At 45.4% G+C, this 22,417-nt stretch overlaps 1 protein-coding gene across 1 annotated transcript in view; it reads left to right on the top strand.

The window, feature by feature from the left end:
- Positions 1–22,417, top strand: part of gmds (GDP-mannose 4,6-dehydratase) — a 677,745-nt gene that overhangs the window by 8,446 nt on the left and 646,882 nt on the right. The window lies entirely within an intron of this gene.

The following is a 22,417-nucleotide window of genomic DNA, read 5'->3' as shown; positions in this document are numbered from 1 at the left end:
AGGGAACATCCTGGTGAATATCCTCTGCACCCTTCAAGTGCAATCGCATCCTATAGAGTGTGGCGTCCGGAACTGCTAAGGCCTAATGGCACTTTTATATTCCTTCACAACCTCCCTGCTTTTATAGATTATGCCTCAGCTAATAAAGGTGAGTGTCCTATATGCCTTTGTAACCATCTTATTTACCTGTCCTGCTGCCTTCAGGGACCTATGGACATATACCCAAAGGTCCCTCTGGTCCTTTGTAGTTCCTAGCGTCTGACCGTTCATTGTGTATTCTCTTGCCTTGTTAGTGCTCCCAAAATACATCACATCACACTTTTCAGGGTTAAATTCCATTTGCCACTGTTCTCTTACCCAACCCGCCTATATCGCCCTGTCATCTAAGTCTTTCATCCTCGCTATTTACCACACCAATTTTTGGGTCGTCTGCGAATTTACTGATCATACTGATTAGGGACAGCACGGTGGCACGATGGTTAGCACTGCTACCTCACAGTTCCAGGGACGCGGGTTTAATTCCGGCCTCCGGCTACGGTGTGGAGTTTGCACTTTCTCATCGTGTCTGCGTGGGTTCCCTCCGGGTGTTCCGGTTTCCTCCCACAGTCCAAAAATGTGCACATTCCTATCTAAATCATTAATGTACACTACAAAAAGCAAGGGACCCAGCACCAATCCCGACAGTACACCACTGGACACCGGCTTCCAGTCACAAAAACAACCTTCGACCAACTCCCTCTGCCTCCTGCCACTTAGCCAATTTTGAATCCAATTTGCCTAATTGCTCTGGATTCCGTGAGCTCTTACCTTCTTGATTGGCCTCCCTTGTCAAAAGCCTTACTGAAGTCCATGTGTTACAACATCCTGGGCTAGGGCACGGTCAATTGCAGCCCCCTCTGACCCAAAGTCGCAACATAATTGAATTGACCAATAATTCTTAGGAAAATATTCGAAGTCTTTGGTCCTCGGCTGTCCAATAATTACAATCATTATATTTGTAAGTTCAAACACAATTACTTTTTATTTATAACAAGAACTATAATGAAATATGCAGTAAATACAATTGGTTAACTACCATCTAATTCCTAATCCCCCACCTTATCTTGCCCCCCACCTTCCATATACACCCCCCAAACACAAACACACACACAAAACAAACAAGCACAGAGGAGAAGAGCGGGGTGAAAGTAATAAGTCTAAGGGAAAAAAAGTATTTGTTTCAGATGGTTGCCTCTAAGTAGATCTTTCCTTCAAAGTAAGCATTCAGATCCAGGTCTCTGTTTGCAGCCTGTAATGGAATACCTAACTCACAGCCTTGTCCCCGTGTGCCCAGGTCTCAACTCTTCTTTCCTTAGATCTCTGAAAATCATCTCATTTGAGTAGGACCTAATCACCTCTTGTTACTGGGTAGAATATGGCCTTTTGGCCAATTTATTTGCCCCCAGCCAACCAATCGAAATGGGTCCCACTCATCCCTCAGGTGCCACAAACTTTTGGTTCTGTTGTCCAAAGCTAGCAGCACCATGTACTATATTGCAACTTCTTGAATTCCTCATTCTCTCTGCCACTTGACTTAAAGATACATGTCCATTACACATCCATGGATCAAAAATGATAACAGCAAAAATAAAGGGGAAGTAAGTGAATCAATAGAAAAGACCTTTTTACAGTAGACTACATCAACTGCATTGCTCTCATCTACACATCTAGTCACCTCCTTGAAAAATTCATTCAAATTTGTTAGACATGATCTCCCCTTGACAAAGCCATGCTGATTATCGTTGATTAATCGTTGCCTTTCCCAATTGGAGATTAATTCAGTCCCTCAGAATTTTTCCAGTAATTTCCCTACCACTGATGTTGGACTCATTGGCCTTTAATTATCTGGTTTTTCCCTTCTTCCCTTCTTGAATAATGGTACCATATTAAATGACCTCAGTCCTCTAGCACCTCATCTGTAGCCAGAGAGAATTGGAAGATTAACTTCAGAGCCCCTGCAATCTCCTCTCTTGCCTCCTACAACAGCCTGAGATACATTTCATCTGGGCTTGGGGATTTATCCATTTTTAAGCCCGCTAAAGCTGCTGACACCTCCGCCTTCGCAATGCTGATCTGTTCAATTATATCACAGTCCCTATCCCTGCTTTCTATACCTACATCAGCCTTCTCCATAGTGAATTCAGATGCAATATACTAATTTAATACCTCACCTGCATCCTTCGGCTCAACACACAAGTTGTCACTTTGGTCCCTCATGGGCCCTACTCTTTCCTTGCTACCCCATGAATTTTCTATACTCCTTTGGGGCATCCACTATTTTTAGCCCCCTGTATCCGCCATTAACTTTCTTTTTGTTTCCTTATCCAATCCTGTATTTGCCTTGACATCCAGGGTTCTGTGGACATTTTGGTCCCACTCTTTATCTTTACGGGAACATGTTGACTTTGTGCTCTCTCTCTTTCTTTTCTGAATGACTCCTACTGCTGTGATGTGGATTTTCCAACAAGTAGCTGCTCCAAGTCCATCTTGAGAAGACCCTGTCTTATCCTATTAACCCCCCCCCCCATCATTGGCCGGAATGTTAGCTCCACCGCCGTGGGTTCTGACTGGGAAGGGGTGGGGGTGGAGGAGATTAACGTTACATGGATGGGATTCCCTTCGGGATCCTGCCCTTCCTAACCCCAATGCAGTTTCTCAGTGGGATGGGGAGGACCTTTGGCAGGAAGCCGGCCCTTGCCACTATTAAAGCCCTTAAGTAGTCATTTAATGGCCACTTAAAGGCTTTTTACCACCCAGTCTCAATTTGAAATAGTTACAGATCTCCGTCTTGGGTGGGAAGTACGGTGCCTCAATCTGAAGATCCCTTCAGATTTGGAGCATGGTCCCTTCCGAGACCTGGGAGCTTTATATCCCCCCCACCCCACTGCCCCACAACCCAGCCTGTACCAAAATTGCCCCTCTCCCAAAGCCCCTGGGCATCCTCTACCCTCCTTCCCCCCCAGACCCCGGTACTTACCTGAAGAGTGGACCCGGGAGTTAGGCTCAGGCAGAGTGCTGCAGTACCTCTTATGGCCACTGCAGCGCTGTGCCTGGAAAGACTGGACTTCCATCCGAGGGCGGACGGAGGTCCTGTCTGCTGCCAATCAATGCTCAGTTGAGCATGAAATGGCAGCAGGCCTATTGGTGTCAGCGGGGATGAGTTACGCGCTGATTTTCAGAATGGCGGACACCTCAGGTTTGCCATCCTGAAAGTTCAGGCCATAGTGAAAGAGAAGGTAGTTGAAAAACTGGATGGGCTAAGAATCGATAACGGGGAGATATTAGAAAGGTTGACTACTTAAAATTGATAAGTCACCAGGATGTATCTGAGGATATTTTTGATATAATTGGGATTACGGAGACATGGCTGCAGGGTGAACAGGGATGGGAACTGAATGTCCCAGGGTGCTCAGTATTTAGGAAGGACAGGCATAAAAGAAAAGGTAGTGGTGTGGCACTGATGGTTAAAGAGGAAATTAACACAGTAGTGAGAAAGGATATTAGCTCTGACAATGTGGAATCTGTATGGGTATAGTTGAGAAATACCAAGGGACAAAAAACATTAGTGGGTGTCATATATAGACCCCCAAACTGCACTGGTGAGGTTGGGAATGGCATTGAACAAGAAATTAGTGATGCATGTAACAAGGGAATATCGGTGATCATGGGTGATTTTAATCTTCACATAGATTGGGCAAATCAAATTAGCCACAATGCCATAGAGGAGGAATTCCTGGAGTGTATACGGGATGGTGTTCTTGACCAATATGTGGAGGAACCAACTAGAGCGCAGGCCATCGTCGACTGGGTACAGTGTAATGAGAAGGGAACTATTGCCAATCTGGCTGTACGAGACCCATTGGGGATGAGCGACCATAACATGAGAGAATTTTTTATCAAGATGGAGAGTGAAGTGGTTGATTCGGAGACTAGGGTGCTGAATCTTAATAAAGGGAACTATGAGGCTATGAGGCGTGAGTTGGCCTTGATAGATTGGGGAGAGTTACTTAAAGGGATGACAGTGGATAGACAACGTCAAACATTCAAGGAACGCATGGAGGAACTACAGCAACTGTTCATTCCTGTCTGGCACAAAAGCAAAGAGGCTAAGAGGGCCAATCCATGGCTTACAAAGGAAATTAGAAATAGTATCCAATCCAAGAAAGAAGCATACAGATTGGCCAAGAAAAATAATAGGTCTGAGGATTGGGGGCAGTTTAGAATTCAGCAAAGAATGACAAAGGGATTGATTAAAAAGGAGAAAGTACAGTGCGAAAGGAAGCTTGCAGGGAACATAAAGACTGGCACTAAGAGTTTCTACAGATATGTGAAGAGAAAGAGATTGGTAAAGAGAAATGTAGGCCCACTGCAGACAGAAACAGGGGAATGCATAATAAGGGACAAAGAAATGGCTGAGCAATTACATACATACTTTGATTCTGTCTTCATAAATGAGGACACAAATCAGATCCCAGAAATGTTGGAGAATGAAAGGTTTAGTGAGAGGGGAGAACTGAGGGAGATCAACATTAGTAGAGAAATGGTGCTGGGAAAACTGATGCGATTGAAGGCGGATAAATCCCCAGGGCCTGAGAATCTGCATCCCAGAGTACTTAAGGAGGTGGCTCTGGAAATAGTGGATGCTATGGTGGTCATCTTCTGGGATTCTATAGACTCTGGAACTGTCCCTGCAGATTGGAGGGTAGCTCACGTTACTCCGATATTCAAAAATAGAGGTAGAGAGAAAGCAGACGGTAGTGGGGAAAATGCTTGAATCCATTATCAAGGACTTTATAGCAGAACATTTAGAAAGCAGTGGCAGGATCAGTCCGAGTCAGCATTGATTTATGAAAGGAAAATTATGCTTGACAAATCTGTTGGAATTCTTTGAAGAGATAACCAGTACAGTCGACAAGGGGGAGCCAGTCGATGTGATATATTAGTACTTTCAGAAGGCGTTTGACAAAGTCCCGCATCAGAGATTGTTGTGCAAAATTAAAGCGCATGGAATTGGGGGAAATGTATTGAGGTGGCTAGAAAACTGGTTGGCTGAGAGGAAACAAAGAGTAGGGATTAATGGGTCCTTTTCAAATTGGCAGGCAGTAACCAGTGCGGTACTGCAGGGATCGGTGCTGGGACCCCAGCTATTCACAATATATATTAATGATTTGGATGAGGGAACAAAATGTAGCATCTCAAAGTTTGCAGATGGTACCAAATTAGGAGGGAGGGTGAGTTGTGACGAGGATGCAGGGATCCTACAGCAAGATCTGGACAGGTTGGGCGAGTGGGCAAACCAATGGCAGATGCAGTATAATTTGGATAAGTGTGAGGTTATTCATTTTGGAAGCAAAAACAGGAAGGCAGATTACTACCTGAATGGTTGTAAATTGGGAGAGGGGAGTGTGCAGCGAGACCATTCGCTGAAGGTAAGCATGCAGGTGCAGCAGGCGGCAAAGAAGGCTGATGGTATGTTGGCCTTCATTGCAAGAGGTTTCGAGTATAGAAGCAGGGATATGTTGCAATTGTACAGGGCCTTGGTGAGGCCACGCTTGGAGTATTGTGTGCAGTTTTGGTCTCCTCTGAGGAAGGATGTTCTTGCCCTCGAGGGGGTGCAGCGAAGGTTTACCAGACTGATTCCAGGGATGACGGGACTGTCATATGAGGAGAGATTGACTAGGTTGGGATTGTTCTCGCTGTTCAGAAGAATGAGGGGGGATCTCATAGAGACTTATAAAATTCTAACAGGACTAGACAGGGTAGATGCAGGGAAGATGTTACCAATGAAAGGTCTGTCCAGAACCAGGGGTCACAGCCTGAGGATTCAGGGTAAACCATTTTGGACAGAGATAAGGAGACACTTCTTCACACAGAGTGGTGGGCTTGTGGAATTCATTACCACAGGAAGTAGTTGATGCTAAAACTTTGAATATATTCAAGAGGCAGCTGGATATAGCACTTGGGGAGAATCGGACCAAAGGCTATGGGGGGAAAGCAGGATTAGGCTATTGAGTTGGATGATCAGCCATGATCGTGATGAATGGCGGAGCAGGCTCGAAGGGCCAAAAGACCTCCTCCTGCTCCTATCTTCTATGTATCTATGTATATTGAGGGCAGTAGAGTGGTAATTTCAGAGGCAATGGCTGCAATCTTCCAACCCTTCTTTGTTAACCAGGTGGTGCCAGAGGACTGGAGAATAGCAAATGCTGCCTTTTTGTTAAGAAGGAGTGTGCTGATAAGCCCAGCAACTACAGACCAATTGCTGTAACCTTGATGATGGGAAAACATTTTGAAATGATAATCTGATACAAAGTTAACAGTCAGACAAGTGTGAATTATTTAAAGAAAGTCAGCAAAGATTTTTTTAAGGGCAAATCTTGTTTAACTGATTTGATTGAGGTTTTGATGCAGTAACAAAGAGGGTTGATGAGGGAGATGTGGTTGATGTGATGTACGTGAACTTCCAAAAGATGTTTGGTGTTTGGTAAAGTGCCACATAAGAGGCCTGTCAGCAAAGTTGAAGTCCATGGTAAAATGGGACAATGGCATCCTGGACATGAAGTTGGCTAGTGAAAAGAAACAGTGAGTGATGGGGAACAGACTGGAGGACAATAAATAGTCAGATTTTCCGGTGGTCAGTGTTAAGATCGCTGCTTTTCTTGATCTATATTAATGACCTAGACTTGGGTGTCACGTAGGCAAGTCCTTCGCTTGTTGTCTACTGATGCTTCATCTTGAATTATTTTCTCAGCAGTTCTTGTCAGTGGTGGTTTGCATTCACTTGGGCAGGATGAGGAGGAAGATCAGGTTGGGTATACAGGGCAGAATCTCAAAATTTGCAAATTACAAAAAAGTTATAAAGATTTCAAACTGTGAAAAGGATAGTGATAGATATTAAAATCATAGCATCACCACTGTGCAGAAGGAGGCCATTCTGTCTATCATGTCTGCACCGACCCTCTGAAAGAGCACCCTACTTAGCCCCACTCCCTGCCCCATCTCCATAATCCAATAAACCCACCTAACCTACACATCTTTGGATACCAAGGGACAATTTATTAGCATAGGTTAATCCACCTAACCTGAAGATCTTTGGACTGTGGGAGGAAACCCGAGCGCCCAGAGGAAGCCCACTCAGACACGGGGAGAAATTGCAAACTCCACATAGACAGCCATCCGAGGCCGGAATTGAACCCGGGTCCCTAATGCTGTGAGGCAGCAGTGCTAGCTACTGTGCTGCCCTCAGGGCATGGAAAGGCTGGTGGTGGTCTGGGTGGACATGTGGCAGATGAAATGCAGGGAATTATGAAGTGATGCCTTTTGGCAGGGGGAAATGAGAAAAGGGAATATAAAATAAGTATATAGTTGTAAAGAGTGTGCAGGAGCAGACGGATCAGAGGGTGGATGTGCACGAGCCGCCGAAGGTGGCAGGGCAGGTTGAGAATTTGGTTACTGAGGCAAATGTAATCTGGGGCTTTATAAATAGCGACATAGGACTGGACTTTCATCTTGGAGGCAGGAATCCAGGATTAACGGGATTACCTGATGTTGTGATCCTGCCTCCTGACAGCAGTGCCCAACCATGCTATCTACATAGCAGGGTGGCAGGGACGGGCATGTGCTGAATCCACCAATGTTCACAGTCGCCTGAGGCAGCGATGAGAAGGGTAAATGACGAGTTGGCCAGGTTAAATTGCCCACCTTTGTTTGCTGGGTCATTGGCCTAGTTCAGGAGATGAGTGTGAGGTCCCCTAAACTTCACCTTGCATTCGCACCCCCCCAATTCCCCTTAACCATTATTCACTATTTACGGAACTTGCATACCTTAAAATAACATTGTGAAGATTTTGAGAAACTCATAAATCTGTTAACATAAATAAATGTACTTCAACCGCACCTAGAATATTATGTGCAGTTTTGGGTCTCCTTATCTGAGGAAGCATGTTCTTGATATAGAGGGAGTGCAGTGAAGGTTTACCAGACTGTTTCCTGGGATGGGGAACTGACGTATGAGGAGAACTTGATTCGGTTAGGATTATATTCGCTGGAGTTTTGAAGAATTAAGGTGATCTTGTAGAAACCTATAAAATTCTAACAAGACTAGCCAGGGTAGATGCAGGAAGGATGTTCCCGATGGTGGGGGAGTCCAGAACCAGGAGTCACAGTCTAAGGATACTGGATAAATCATCTAGGACAGAGATGAGGAAACATTTCTTCACCCGAAGAGTGGTGAGCCTGTGGAATTCTCTTCCAAAAAATGTAGTTGAGGCCAAAACATTGTATATTTTCAAGATTGGGTTAGATATAGCTCTTGGGGCTAAATGGGTCGAAGGATATGGCAGGAAAGGAGGAACAGGTTACTCAGTTGGATGATCAGCCATGATCATAATAAATGACGGAGCAAACTCAAAGGGCCAATTGACCTACTCCTGCTCCTATTTCCTATGTTTCATTGTAAAATCCCCTTTAAAAATCATCCTCTTAACTATTCATAAATTTGTCAATTTTACCATGTTCACATCCCACTTAATAGCTGTGTCAGCAAATCCTGCTGCATTGAATCTACTAGTTGGTTTAGAACTCAATTTAATTTGAGATTCAATTTAATTGCTGTGTAAACAACCCGCGACACAAAATCCTTAATGCTTAAAGGCATCCTGACAAATATATGGATAGGATGGATATAGAGGCATTCGGCACAAGGAAGTGCTGAGGGTTTTGGCCAAGGTTGGTATGACCGGTACAGGCTTGGAGGGTCGAAGGGTTCCTGTGCTGCATTGTTCTTTATTCTTTGTCTTAATTATGCATACATTAATAGATTGTCATCAACTTCAAAAGATAAAAACAAATTAAATATTTCCACATTGGTTGGAGGTGAGGGTGCGCACAGCTCTCACAGCCATTGTGTGAAATCGCAGGGCGGCACAGTGGTTAGCACTACTGCCTCACATCGCTGAGGACCCGGGTTCGTTTGCATGGGTCTCACCAGCACAACCCAAAGATGTGCAGGGTAGGTGATTGGCCACGCTAAATGTGCCAGAGATTGGGCCCTGGGGTGCTTTACCCTTATGAGGTGGGATGGGGGTGAGGAGGGGTTCGAAGGCCCTGTAACAAGTAAATTGGGATGTTGGGGGGGGGGGGGGGCGGCGAGAAAGCGTGGCAGCATTTTAAAATGTTGTCCCGATCTCTACCTGCACTGACGAGAAGTGTGGCCTCAGCGGGGCGATCCTCGCCAAGGCCAAAAAAAAGTCAGGTTTGATAGCGTTCTCGGGGCTGCAGGTGCCAAGAAACACCCTGCTAAATGTGCCAAAACGAGACTCTATTTTTTACCCATTCAGTTGCACCCTCTATGTTTCAATGAGATCACCTCTCATTCTTATAAATTCCGAAGAGTCCCAATCTGCTTAATCTTTGCACATAACACAATCCCTCCTTACCAGGGATCATCCTCGTGAACTTCTCTGAACCGCCTCCAATGAAATAATATCTTTCCTTCAAAAAGTGGAGCAAAACAGTACTTAATAATAATCTTTATTATGTCACAAGTAGGCATACATTAACACTGCAATGAAGTTACTGTGAAAAGCCCCTAGCCGCCACACTCCGGTGCCTGTTCAGGTACAGTGAGGGAGAATTCAGAATGTCCAATTCACCTAACAAGCACATCTTTCGGGACTTGTGGGAGAAAACCGGAGCACCCGGAGGAAACCGACGGAGACACGGGGAGAACGTGCAGACTCCACACAGACAGTGAACCAAACCAGGAATCGAACCCGGGACCCTGGCGCTATGAAGCAACAGTGCTAACCGCATACTACTGTGCCGCCCATGCAGATGTGGTCTCACCAGTACCTTGTACAATTGCAGCAAGACCTCCCTATTCTTATATTCCAACCCTCTTGAAATAAGGGCAAACATTCCAATAGCTTTCCTGATTACCTGCTCTGCCTGTGTGCTAACTTTCTGTGTTTGGTGCATAAATATCCCCAAATACCTTTCAGCTTTCTGCAGTTTTTCTCCATGTAAATAATACTCTGTTCTTTTGTTATCCCTTCTAAAATGAACAATTTCATATTTTCCCATGTGCTGGAAAGAAATCTTCTGTTCTTACCTAGTCTGGCCTACATGTGACTCCAGACACACAGTAATGTGGTTGATTCTTAACTGCCCTCTGAAATAGCCCAGCAAGCCACATGGTTGTATCAAACTGCTACAAAGTAAATAAAATGTAAAAGTCAATAGAATGAAACTGGACGGACTATCAACAACAGCGGCAAACTGTCGACCCTGCAACTAACATCTGGGTGCTTGTCCCAAAATTGGGGAGAGCTTTCTCACAGACTAGTTGGGCAGAAACCTGACATAGTTATGAAACGGAATCATACATTAATAATATTTAATGGCCATGCTGCGCCTGAAAAGCAGCTCTCCGTGCTCCCGGATCTACCCGGCTCGCGAGACGTCGCAATGTGAATTTCGCCCGTTGTGGGCAGAATCACGTTTTAGCAAATCTGCATATTTTAGCGAGACAGCTAGTCTCACTTTAATGCGCAGATTCCAGAGTTACCCGCGGCGTGGGATTAATCTCCCTCGTCTTGGAGACCTCAGGCGAGCGCCGTTCAGTACTGGTCTCCACAAATGGTAACCAGACGGAATGGCACTCTTGTGGGTTTCCCTGGGGATGGGAGGCCCCCCCGGTGCATGTCCTTTGGTCAGGGTGGTACCCTGGCACTGCCAAGGTGCCCAGGTGGCACTGCCAGCTAGTGGGGCACTGGGAAGATGCCAGGTTGGCATTGCCAAGGTGCCAAGCTGACATTTTCTGCACGGGTGTGATCGGGCCAGGAGTGCTTTGCATTGCTGTTGTGTCTCCAGGGAGGGCGGGGACCCTCCCATAGTGCGATAGCGCTTGGGAGAGGTTGGAGGGCGAAGCCCCTCAGTGTACAAAATGGGGCTATGTGCGGCCTTGACCATGTGTTCCCTGTTGAGGTCCCTTATCAAATGCGAGTTGCGTTTTATAGCCTTGTGTTTCTCGGTGCTGCAAGCGCCTGGAAACACGTGGCTAAATTAACTCGCTAAGGAACTTTGTTCCTGTTTAGTTATATCACGCCAATGGTCCCGGTGACCATAATCACTATCACTAGAGATGTCCTGTCCCATTAGCACAGATGGTGACAGTCAGAAGGGAGTTGCCCTGGGAATCCTCAACATTGACTCTAGACCCCATGAAGTCTCATAACATCAGGTCAAACATGCAAAATATTTTGCTGCTCGCCATGTAGTGCTTCCCTACCCTCCCCCAAACCCAAATGATGAATCAGTACTCCTCCATGTTAAACACCATTCTGAAGCATTGAGGGTGACAAGGATGTAGAATGTACTCTGGGTGGGGGACTTCAATGTCCATCAACAAGCATGGCTCAGTAGTTTCACCACAGACTGAGCTGGCCGAGTCCTAAAGAATATGGCTGCTAGACAAGGTCTGCGGCAGGTGACAAGGGAACCAACAAGAGACAAAAACGTACTTGACCCCATTCTCACTAACTTGCCTGCTGCCGATGCATCTGTCTATGACACTATTGACAGCAGTGACCACAGCACAGTCCTTATGGAGGCCAAGTCCCATCTCCACATTGAGGATACACTCCATCGTATTGTGTGGCACTACCAATGTGCTGAATGGGATAGACTTTGAACCGATATAGCAACTCAAGATTAGGCATCCATGAGATGCTGTGGGCATCAGCAGAATTGTACTCAACCACAATCTGTAACCTCATGGCCCCTCATGACCACTCTACCATTATCACTAAGCCAGGGGATCAACCTTGGTTCAATGAAGAGTGCGGGAGGGCATGCTGGGAGCAACACCAGGCATAACTAAACACGACGTGTCAACCTGGTAAACTGCAACACAGCATAAGCAGCAAGTAATAGATCTAAGTGGTTCCACAACCAATGGATCAGATCTAAGCCCTGCAGTCCTGGCACATCCAGTCTTAAATAGTGGTTAGTTAAACAACTCACTGGAGGAGGAGGCTCCACAAATATCCCCATCCTCAATGATAAGAAGTGCCCAGTACATCAGTGCAAAAGATAAGGAGGAAACATTTGCAAGAATCTTCAGCCAGAAGTGTCCAGTGGATGATCAATCTTGTCCTCCTCCAGAGGTCCCCAGCATTACAGATGCCAGTTTTCAGCCAATTCGATTCACTCTCTTTCTTTCTCTCTCTCTCTCTCTCTCTCTCTCTCTCTCCAAAGCCCAGTACATGACTAAACAAGTAATCTGTTAGTAACTGAACTGTATTGGGTTGCTTAATTGGAGTTAGTAGCAGGTATCGATAGTAAATTTAAATTTTACATTGTGTTCAAGAGCTGTTTAACTGATAATTGTAAAGCTATTGTTTTTTATGTTAATGTGGTTAATTCGGTGTTTAAATTAAAGTTTGTTTTGTAGCAATGCTGGAGAATAGCCATTTTCCCACCAGAGCCAAGACGATCCAGGAGTTGATTGCGAAGGGTTCAGACAAAGTAAATAGTGTTGTAAAGGGGTAGCCAGAGGTAGAGTCATGGAAGAGCATTAACCATTTTTGAATCTTCAACCATCAACATCCTTGGGATTACCATCAACTGGATCAGCTACATAAATACAGTAGCAGTAGCATGTACCCTGTACATGATACATTTCAACAACCCTCCAACCTCCTTTGACAGCTCCTTCTAAACCCATGACCTGTACCACCTCGCAGAACTTGGGCAGCAGATGCATGTGAACATTGTCACATGCAAGTTCCTCTCCAAATCACTCACTATCCTGACTTGGAACTATATTGCTGTTCCTTCACTATCACTAAGTCAGAGTCTTGGAACTGCCTCCCTAACAGTATTTTGGACATCTCTACACAACATGAGCTGAAGCGGTTCAAGAAGCTGGCTTACCATCACCTTCTCAAGGGCATTTATAAGTACGGACATTAAATGCTGGTCTAGCCAGTGATGCTTACATACCAACAGCAAATAAAAAATCTGTTCCTGATATTTACCATCCTTTTAGTAAAAAACATTCCTCCTGCATTTCCTATTTTCTTATGTTATCCTTAATCAGCAAATATGACCCCCTTGTACTTAAATTCTAAACACAGCAGTATTTACGTGATTTAAATTTATTCATGGAATTTTAGACATTTCTATCATATTCCCTCTGAGTCTTCTGCTTTCAATTTTTGCTCATAGCCATGAGGCCCGGGCAAAAACTGCTATTTGTACTCTCATTTCACATTTGCTGATTTGTCATGTTTGAATTTTATCGGCAATAAGATTTGGGAAGGATTTTTATTGCCACTGTTGCCTCATTGGTAGATAAACCAAAATCAGAACACTAATATCTGTTGCCATGGGCAAATTAATGGGAGCAAAGCTTTAAGTGCACACATTCCGACCGCTAACATTTTATGCTGGCAGGCAGTAGAATGGAATCTGGTGAGCATGTCTGCATTAGCTATGGTGGCAAAAAAAATCAGCATTAGTCAGACCTCTCTACCCTCCTTCTCAGTTCAACCTTCAGGTTGCAAATAGATCTCTTCCCGCAATGTCATTCATCGTCCTAAGAACATTGATTAAAGCCTCTGTGCAATCACTGTGACCTCCAGTTGGACAATTCTTGCAAAACTCTTCATTCCTCTGATTCTTGTCTCAATTTCATCCCCATGCCCCCATGTCCACCCCACAACTATTGTCCCAATAATGTGCCTTCAGTCACCTAGGGCCCATATTTTGGACTCCTTTCCTTCAAGTCTTCTGCCACTCCATCTCCCTTCCTTGCTTTTTAAGAGCTTGCTTAAAAACGAGACCTATGTTCAAGCTTTTGGCTAACCCACCTAATAGCTTCTTTAGCTCAGCCTGCGTCTCTTGCCTTTGGTTTCCATAAAGCACGGTAGGATGTATTTTCCATATAAGAGGCTGTATATGTGTTGATTGTTGTATTGTTGCTACTGTTACCCAATTTCTGCTTATGGACTGAAGCAGTTCAAGAAGACGGCACACCCATCGCCTTCTCGAGGACATTTAAGGATGGACAATGAATGCTGGCCTAACCAGAGATGCCCACATTCCACAAACAAATAAAGAAAAAAGGGCTGATACATGCCGCAAAAGCTGACAATTGAAGAATAGCCCACATTATAAGTTTGATTATAAGCGAATGACATAAGTAACCAAGTAATACAAAGAGCTTTGTAACCTAAGGTAAATATATAATAGCTTTCTGTCACATCTATTGAAGCAAACAGACGCACAAAAGCCTGAAAGGAAAAATCCAAAGCAGTAGAGCCAAAACTGCTGGTAACTTTCAGGATGAGTTCAGAGACCTAACCGTAGAATCCCTACAGTGCAGAAGGAGGCCATTCAGCTCATTGAGTCTGCACCTGCCTCTGAAAGAGCACCCACCTACCCCCCCCCCCCCCCCCCCCAATCCCTGTAACCGCACCTAACCACATCTTTGGACTGGGGGAGGAAACCGGAGCAGCCGGAGGAAGCCCACGCAGACACGGGGAGAAAGTGCAAACTCCACACAGACACACAAGGCCGAAATTGAACCCGGGTCCCTGGTGCTGTGAGGCTGTAGTGGTAACCATACAACCTGTAGCCGCAGGAGTGTTTGAAAAAGCAGCCAGGTTTGGGCACAATGTGTGAAATTAATTTTAATTTCCACATATATGTAAGCAGTAGTGTCAGTGTACGCAGAACTAAAGAGCGGGTCATTGACTTCAGGAAGCCAAGTATCGTACACACTCCTGTCTGCATCAGTGGTGCTGAGTTGGAGATGGTTACAGATTCAAATTTCTAGGTGTGTACATCACCAAAAATCTTCCCTTGTCCACCCATGTCAATGCTACGACCAAGAAAGCACAACAGCGCCTATACTTCCTCAGAAAATAAAGGAAATTTGGCATGTCCACATTGACTCTTACCAACTTTTACAGATGCACTATAGAAGGCATCCTATCTGGCTGCATCACAGCTTAGTATGGCAACTGCTCGGCCCAAGACCGTAAGAAACTACAGAGAGTCGTGAACACAGCCCAGTCCATCACACAAACCCGCCTCCCATCCATTGACTCCATTTACACCTCCTGCTGCCTGGGGAAAGCAGGTAGCATAATCAAAGACCCCTCCCACTCGGCTTACTCACTCTTCCAACTTCTTCCATCGGGCAGGAGATACAAATGTCTGAGAACATACACTAACAGATTCAAAAACAGCTTCTTCTCCGCTGTTACCAGACTCCTGAATGACCCTCTTATGGACTGAACTGATCTCTCATAGATCTTCTCTACTGAGTAGTACTACACTCTGTTGCTCTCTTTGGTTGGCTCTTAATTTGGCTCTGTTAAATTACGTTTGCTCAAGAGTCGCCAGGTATCTTTCGACACCGCCACAAGGTTCAGAACCGAATACTGATCAAAGACTCGATACACCAGCTAGTAAGTTCAAAAGCAATGCTCATTTATTTACACACAGTCAAATCTACTCATGCATAAACTCTACAAACTAAACTACCACTATTACTAAAGCCTATACTTAGCTTCAGATGCCCACTCAGTCAGAGGAACAATGGCCGTTGCTCGGTTCTGAGGCTGCTGGGTTGAGCTGTTTACATTGTAGCAACTAGGAGCGTCTATCTCGTAGCGTGCGTTGACTTGGAACTTACTTGGTCTGATGCAGCTGCTAGGCTGGTCTCTCTCTTCGCTGAGAGCCAAAGGAGAAAGATTCTCCCTTGGGGAATACCTTTTATACTAAAAAGGGCTTTGCGCGCTTTTAGGCAGGCCTTGAACTTGGCCTTAACTAATTGGGTCTTTCCCCAATCAATCGTATTGATCTTCCTCCAATAGAGGGGTGGTTCCCTGATCGCTGGGCCTGTCCTAGTGACCGTTGGTCTGCTTTGTTTTAGCCTCTGGCGCCGGGGTGTCTGCCTTAACATTGTGTATCTAAATGTTTCCCTTTTGTCCCCAGGGATGGCTCATTAGTATGTAGATTGCTTGGCAGTTTCTGTCCTGTCTGAGAGTTTAAGGTTCGAATCAACAGACCGAGCTTGCACCTGCTTGTTTCTTAGCATTGTCCAATTTTCCCTGCATTCTTTGCAAGTGTCCATTTTGTAATTGGGACGTGGCCATCCCAGATGGCTACAACTTCATATGCTCACCCGATGCCTGAGCCTATATGTTTACATTGTGTATTTATGTATGTCCTTTTTTTTCATGTGTGGTACAATCTTTCTGGACTGTACGCAGAACAATACTTTTCAGTGTACCACGGTGCACATGATCATCAAATCCAATCCAAGATGGTGAATATTGAGCAGGAGAGAAAAGGGAATAAAAAGATGTGCTCTCAGGCTGCGATGAGATAAATTGAATGGGGAGGGCCTCGAGGAATATAAACACCAGCATAGATAGCTGGGCCGAATGGACTATTTCTGGCCCTTCTCTCCTATGTGATTGTACATAATGTTTCTGAGTTTTTAAATTAAAACTTAAACACTTTTTTCCATTTCACAATTAATGGATTTTTGTTCCACAAAAGAAACAAAGTTAACATTTGAGTTTTCAACAGGCAAATCAGACCATAATTTCCCTAAAGGCTAACTCAACATTCATTCACCCATGTCCTTTGTTTATGGGTTCATGGGATGTGAGCTAGGCCAGCATTTATTGCCCATCCCTAATTGCCCTTGAGAAGGTGGTGGTGAACTACCTTCTTGAACTGCTACAGTCTGTATTGTACGAACACCCACAGTGCTGTTAGGAAGTGAGTTCCAGGATTTTAAACCAGAGGCAGTGAAGGAACGGCAATATATTTCCAGGTCAGGATGATGTGTGACTTGGCGGGGAACTTGCAGGTGGTGGTGTCCTCACGTGTCTGCTGCCTTTAACCTTCCAAGAGCCTTGGTGAGTTTTTGCAGTGCATCTTGTAGCTGGTACATGCTGATGCCACTGGGTGGTGGAGGGAGTGAATGTTGAAGGTGGTGAAACACGTGCCAGTCAAGCAGGCTGCTTTGGTGGACGTCCAGTGTGGCATGTAATGGAGCGGTTGCACATGTTGGAGCTCCCGCCGGGCATCGCGATTTAAGCTCTTTTCGCCTGGCTGACAGTGGAATTCAGACCCAAGATTTTTGAACTCGATGGTTTAAGTGTCCCAACAGTAAGGGGATGTGCAATTGGTACCAAACTAGGTAACAAAAGAAAAGGGAAACTGCTTCAAAAGAAGAGGCTTCGCGTGCCTTGGTGGAGAAGAAAATGGCGGAGGCGATTACCGGGTCAGGGGCCACCCCCAAACCATTGAAACTTTAGCTGTAGAACTGCAAATCTGCGTCGGGAGGTCACGTGTATCCATGAGAAGGTGATTGAGGCGACAATTTTCTCGATTCGAGGGGCCCTGGCTTAAGATGGACGAGGTGGTGAAGCAGTAGGGTACGGAGCTGCAGGAGGTAGGGGTTGCTCTCTCAGGGCAATGCGACCAGATTGCTTCTCCGGAGGTGAAAATGGCAACGGTGGTGGCTGACAGTAAGAGCTTGAAGGCTAAGGTGGACGACCTTGAAAATCGGTCGTGATGGCAAAATCTGAGGGTGGTCGGGTTACCAGAGGGGCTGGAGGGCCCAAACCCGACAAAGCTTATGGTGCATTTGTTCTGGAAGAAGGGGGAAACTTTGGTGCCTTCCGAGCTGGATCGAGCCCATAGGTCGTTGGGACAGAAGCCTCATTCTTCTTGCAGGTCCACCAGATCTTTTCCAGAATTGACTTCTTTGTGCCGGGGGCGGTGTAGTCGGGCTACTCAGCAATAGTGATTTCTGATCATGCTCGGCATTATGTGGGCATGGTGGTTGGGTCGGACCCCACTCAGCGCCCTCATGGAGGTTTGATGCATCAATGTTGGCAGATAAGAGCTTTTGCGGGAGGGTCTCCGCCGCCATTGAGGAGTATATGAGATTTAATAGGAGTGCGGAGATTTCCCCTTCCATGTTGTGGGAGGTATTGAAGATGATTGTTAGAGGGGAGATTATTTATTTTAAGGCATGCAAGGAGAAGAGTGAAAGGGTGGAGAGGCTGAGGTTGGCGGTTGCCATCTTGGAGGTGGACTGTCAATACTCAATCAGACACCGGAATTGCTGGCTCGCAGGAAGAAGTTACAGTTGGAGTTTTGGCTGCTGTCAACAGATGGAGTGATGAGCCTGTCGTGACGCTCGAGGGGGGCTTTTTATGAGCATGGGGGAAAGGCTAGTGGTTTGTTGGCGCACCAGTTGAGGTGACAGGCGGCCTCTTGGGAAATTGCGCAGGTTAGGGGCATGGGGGGGTGGACTGGTTCCTGCCCCAGCCAAGGTTAATGAGACATTTGAGTGTTTTATCAGAACCTTTACGAGTTGGAGCCCCCGGAGGATGGGTCCTCAATGTTAGGATTTTTGGATGGTTTGCCTACTCTGGTTGTGGAACAGGAGAAAAGGGAAGAATTGGAGGCTCCTCTGACTTTGGAGGAGGTTATGGAGGGGATGAGTTTAATGCAGTTGGAGAAAGCCGGACGTGTTGCCCATTAAATTTTATAATAGGTTTGCTAGGTTGCTGGCCCCAGTGCTGCTTGAGATGTTTGAAAATTCTATGACTCGGGGGATGTTGTTGGCCTCATTGGCAAAGGGAGGACAGGCGGGGTTTGTTAAGGGAAGACCGTTGACTGCCAATGTTCGGAGGCTGTTAAATGTGGTTTTGTCCCCATCATCATCCCCTGAAATTGAGGTGGTTATTTCGCTAGATGCAGAGAAAACGTTTCATAAAATTTACAGTACAGAAGGAGGCCATTCGGCCCATCGGGTCTGCACCGGCCCTTGGAAAGAGCACCCCACTTAAGCCCACGCTTCCACCCCATCCCTGCAACCCAGTAACCCCACCTAACCTTTTGGACACGAAGGAGCAAATTAGCATGGCCAATCCTCGTAATCTGCACATCTTTGGACTGTGGAAGGAAACCGGAGCCCCGGAGGAAACCCACGCAGACACGGGGAGAAAGTGCAAAATCCACACAGTCACCTGGGCCAGAATTGAACCCGGGTCTCTGGAGCTGTGAGGCAGCAGTGCTAACCACTGTGCCACAGTGTCAGCTCGGTGGAGTGGGGCTAATTGTTCGAACTCTCGGGGAGGTTTGGCTTTGGGCCTAGATTTATTTTGGATCTGGCTCTTGTATGGGCCCCCACCATACAAACACCTTAAATTCAAAATACTTTCAACTGAGGAGAGGCACGAGACACTGGTGTCCACTGTCTCCACTATTGTTTGCCTTGACAATTGGGCCCCTAAACATAGCATTGCGGTCCTCCACGAAGTGGAGGGGAATACAGAGAAAGGGGGAAGGGTGCATAGGGTGTCATTGCAAGCGGACGATCTGTTGCTGTGTATGACGGAGCCTCTCTCCAGTGCAGAGGCGATAATGAAGTTACTCAAGGGCTTTGGCTCCTTCTCGGGCCACAGATTGAACCTGGGTAAAAGCAGATGCTTTCCGGTAAATCACCCAGGGTTGGGAGCCAACCTGGGGAAAGTTGTCTATTCGCTTGGCCAGGCACAGTTTTCGTTATCTGAGAGTCTGGGTGGCCCATGACTGGGTCTCGCTACGGAAGTTAAATTTTGGGGACCTGGTTACGGCGGCGAAGGACTACCTAAAGAGTTGGGATAATTCCCACTGACTTTGACGGTGAGGGTTCAGTCAGCCAAAATGAATATTTTGTTTCTGTGCCTACCAGTTTATCTTTCAAAATCTTTCTTAGTGGGAGTCAATAAGATGATCTCATCTTTTGTGTGGGCGAGCAGGACCCCACAGGTCTATAGGATGTTTTTACAAAGGGATAGACAGTCAGGAAGCCTAATGTTGCCCAACCTGTTAGACTACGATTGGCTAGCGAACATTGAAATGGGTGACATAGAGGGATGGAGTCCATATGGGGGATGGATGGAGCGGAATAATTGTAAAGCCACTAGTTTGAGAGCTGTGGTCACGACTCCCCTTCTGCTTTCCCCAATGAAATGGACTGCCAATCCGGTGGTGGTGGCTATTTGAAGATCTGGGGATAGTTTAGATGGCACTTCAAACTGGGTGCTGTGTCGGTGCAGGCTCCATCGTTTTGAGGCGGCGGTTTTGGATTCAAGCTTTGGGGCTTGGGGGGAGGAGGGGTTAGAGCGGTTTGGTGACTAAAAGAGATTAAAAGGAAGAAGGAGGAGGAGGAGTTGGGCCAGGAGTTTGAGGGAGGAGTCTGGAACGTGGCTTTATAGAGAGTGAACGCTACCTCCTCGCACACTAGACTCTGCTTGATTCAATTCAAGGTGGTGCATTGGGCACATTTAACTAAGGCACGAATATGTGGGTTTTTCTTTCTTCTTAATCTTTTAAATTTAGAGTAACAATTTTTTTCCAATTAAGGGGCTATTTAGTGTGGCCATTTCACCTACCCTGCACATATGAGTGGGTTTTTTGTCAACGTAGTGGATAGGGGCCCAGCGCATCTTACACACATGTTCTGGTCCTGCACTAAGCTTGTGAGCTTCTGGATTTCCTTCTTCAGCACCATGTTGAGAATTCTTTGGGTTGATTTGGAACCATGTCCTTTGGTGACAGTTTTGGGATCACAGATTTACTGGAGTTGCAGAAAGGGGCGAAGACGGATGCTCTTGCCTTCGCTTCCTCAATAGCCCAAAGGCGAGTTCTGCTTGACTGGAAGTCTTCAGCCCCGCCTAGTGTCGCAACATGGTGAAGCGACGTGATGTAGTTTTTGCACTTGGAGCAAATCAAATATGTAATGAGAGGGTTGACTGAAAGGTGGCAGCCGTTTATTTTCTATTTCAGGGAGTTGGTCATCGTCAGCTGCAGGGGGCGGGGGTTATCGGGGATTAGTTGTTGTTTCTTTTGGGGTTTGTGAGGGGAGTGAAAGGGTTGAATATTATTAACGTTTGTACGGATATGGATATAAAGATGTTATATTAAATTGTCGTTTGTCCTCTCCGTGAATTGCTGTGAGATTTTAAATTTTAGGTTGCTAACATTAATAACTTGAGGCTAATTTTGCAGTTTTTAAACCTTCAAATGATGATTATCGAATTTGCTGTCTTGCCCATATAATTTACAGCTTATTGAGTATAATGTAGCATTTATTTAACGTTGAAATTCAATACCATCAATACTCTGACATGAAACCTGTGCATTGCATGCGGAACTGTGAATTAACAGAAAACATGAACCACTGGCAGCTTTTTAGACCTTTTGAAAGAAAACACAACTATGAATTTACAACAAATGGTTCTCTTGCAATATTTTATTCTAAAGGTATCATTGCTTTAGTGCTGCTGGTTGTGGTTGTCAACTGTCAGTTTATTCTACAGCCTCACCTTGTCAGACCGAGGCACTAAAATTGCTAGCCGGAAACCAGGGCATTTATGAGGGAGTTCCTGTTATTGACTTGGATTCAATGCCAAGTCTGGTGTGGGAGTTTGTTCTCAAGTACTGTTCTGGCATAGTGCATTCTTCAAAATTGTTTTCTTTACGTAGAAACCACACTTTAAATTACTTAAATTGATCATTATGAAGATGTTATGTATAAAAAGGTTGATACATAACAGTACCTTGCGTACTAATATATGTTTGCTGTTATTTGGACTGTAGCAAACCTCTGCACATGTGCTTTAAAAAAACTATCAGCTGATTTTTCAGTCCTTTAATGCAGCCAAGTTTTAATGTACTGGAATGACCCATTACTTTTTTCATCAAGATAGCACTGTCCTTGACTCCAGTGGTGGATAAACTGTGCCACACCGAGTTCCTGTATTCAATACTTAGTTTGGAATAAGTTTTATGGGCTGAAGATAAGCACTCACAACAAAGCTTCAGATCCCCTGATGATGAAGGTGAAATTATCAAGCCAGGTTTCTCATTGTAATTGCTACCTAATGATGCCAAACAAATCAGGCTCCAATGTAATGCTTCCCATGATCAAATGGCATCTGGACTCAAAATTTTAAACTGAATGGTGATCAGTAATTGGAAATCTGGTTGTCTCCCCCCCCCCCCCCCCCCCTCTTCTCCAATGAGAGCATAATAGCTATTTTTGTGTTCTAGTAAAGTAAAAGCCCTGTTTTCATTTGCTTCTAACTAGATCAGCCTGTCTGGTGATTTTTAAAGTGGCACATTGCAGATAAAGATTCATCTGAGATTTAAATTGCCCTGTATTCTCATAGCATGTTTGTTAAAGATATACGTAGTAATCAGCCTTTTAGTCCTGTGTTCTGCTTAGTTGCATACAATGGAACTTTGGGTTCATGGTTACATTCATGCTCCCATTCAGAAAAATGGCATA

Source organism: Scyliorhinus torazame, chromosome 6 (genome assembly GCF_047496885.1).
Source record: "Scyliorhinus torazame isolate Kashiwa2021f chromosome 6, sScyTor2.1, whole genome shotgun sequence".
In the NCBI taxonomy this organism is placed as follows: Eukaryota; Metazoa; Chordata; class Chondrichthyes; order Carcharhiniformes; family Scyliorhinidae; genus Scyliorhinus; species Scyliorhinus torazame.
Note: the sequence above shows the minus strand (reverse complement) of the source record. Positions and strands in the feature narration are given on the sequence as shown.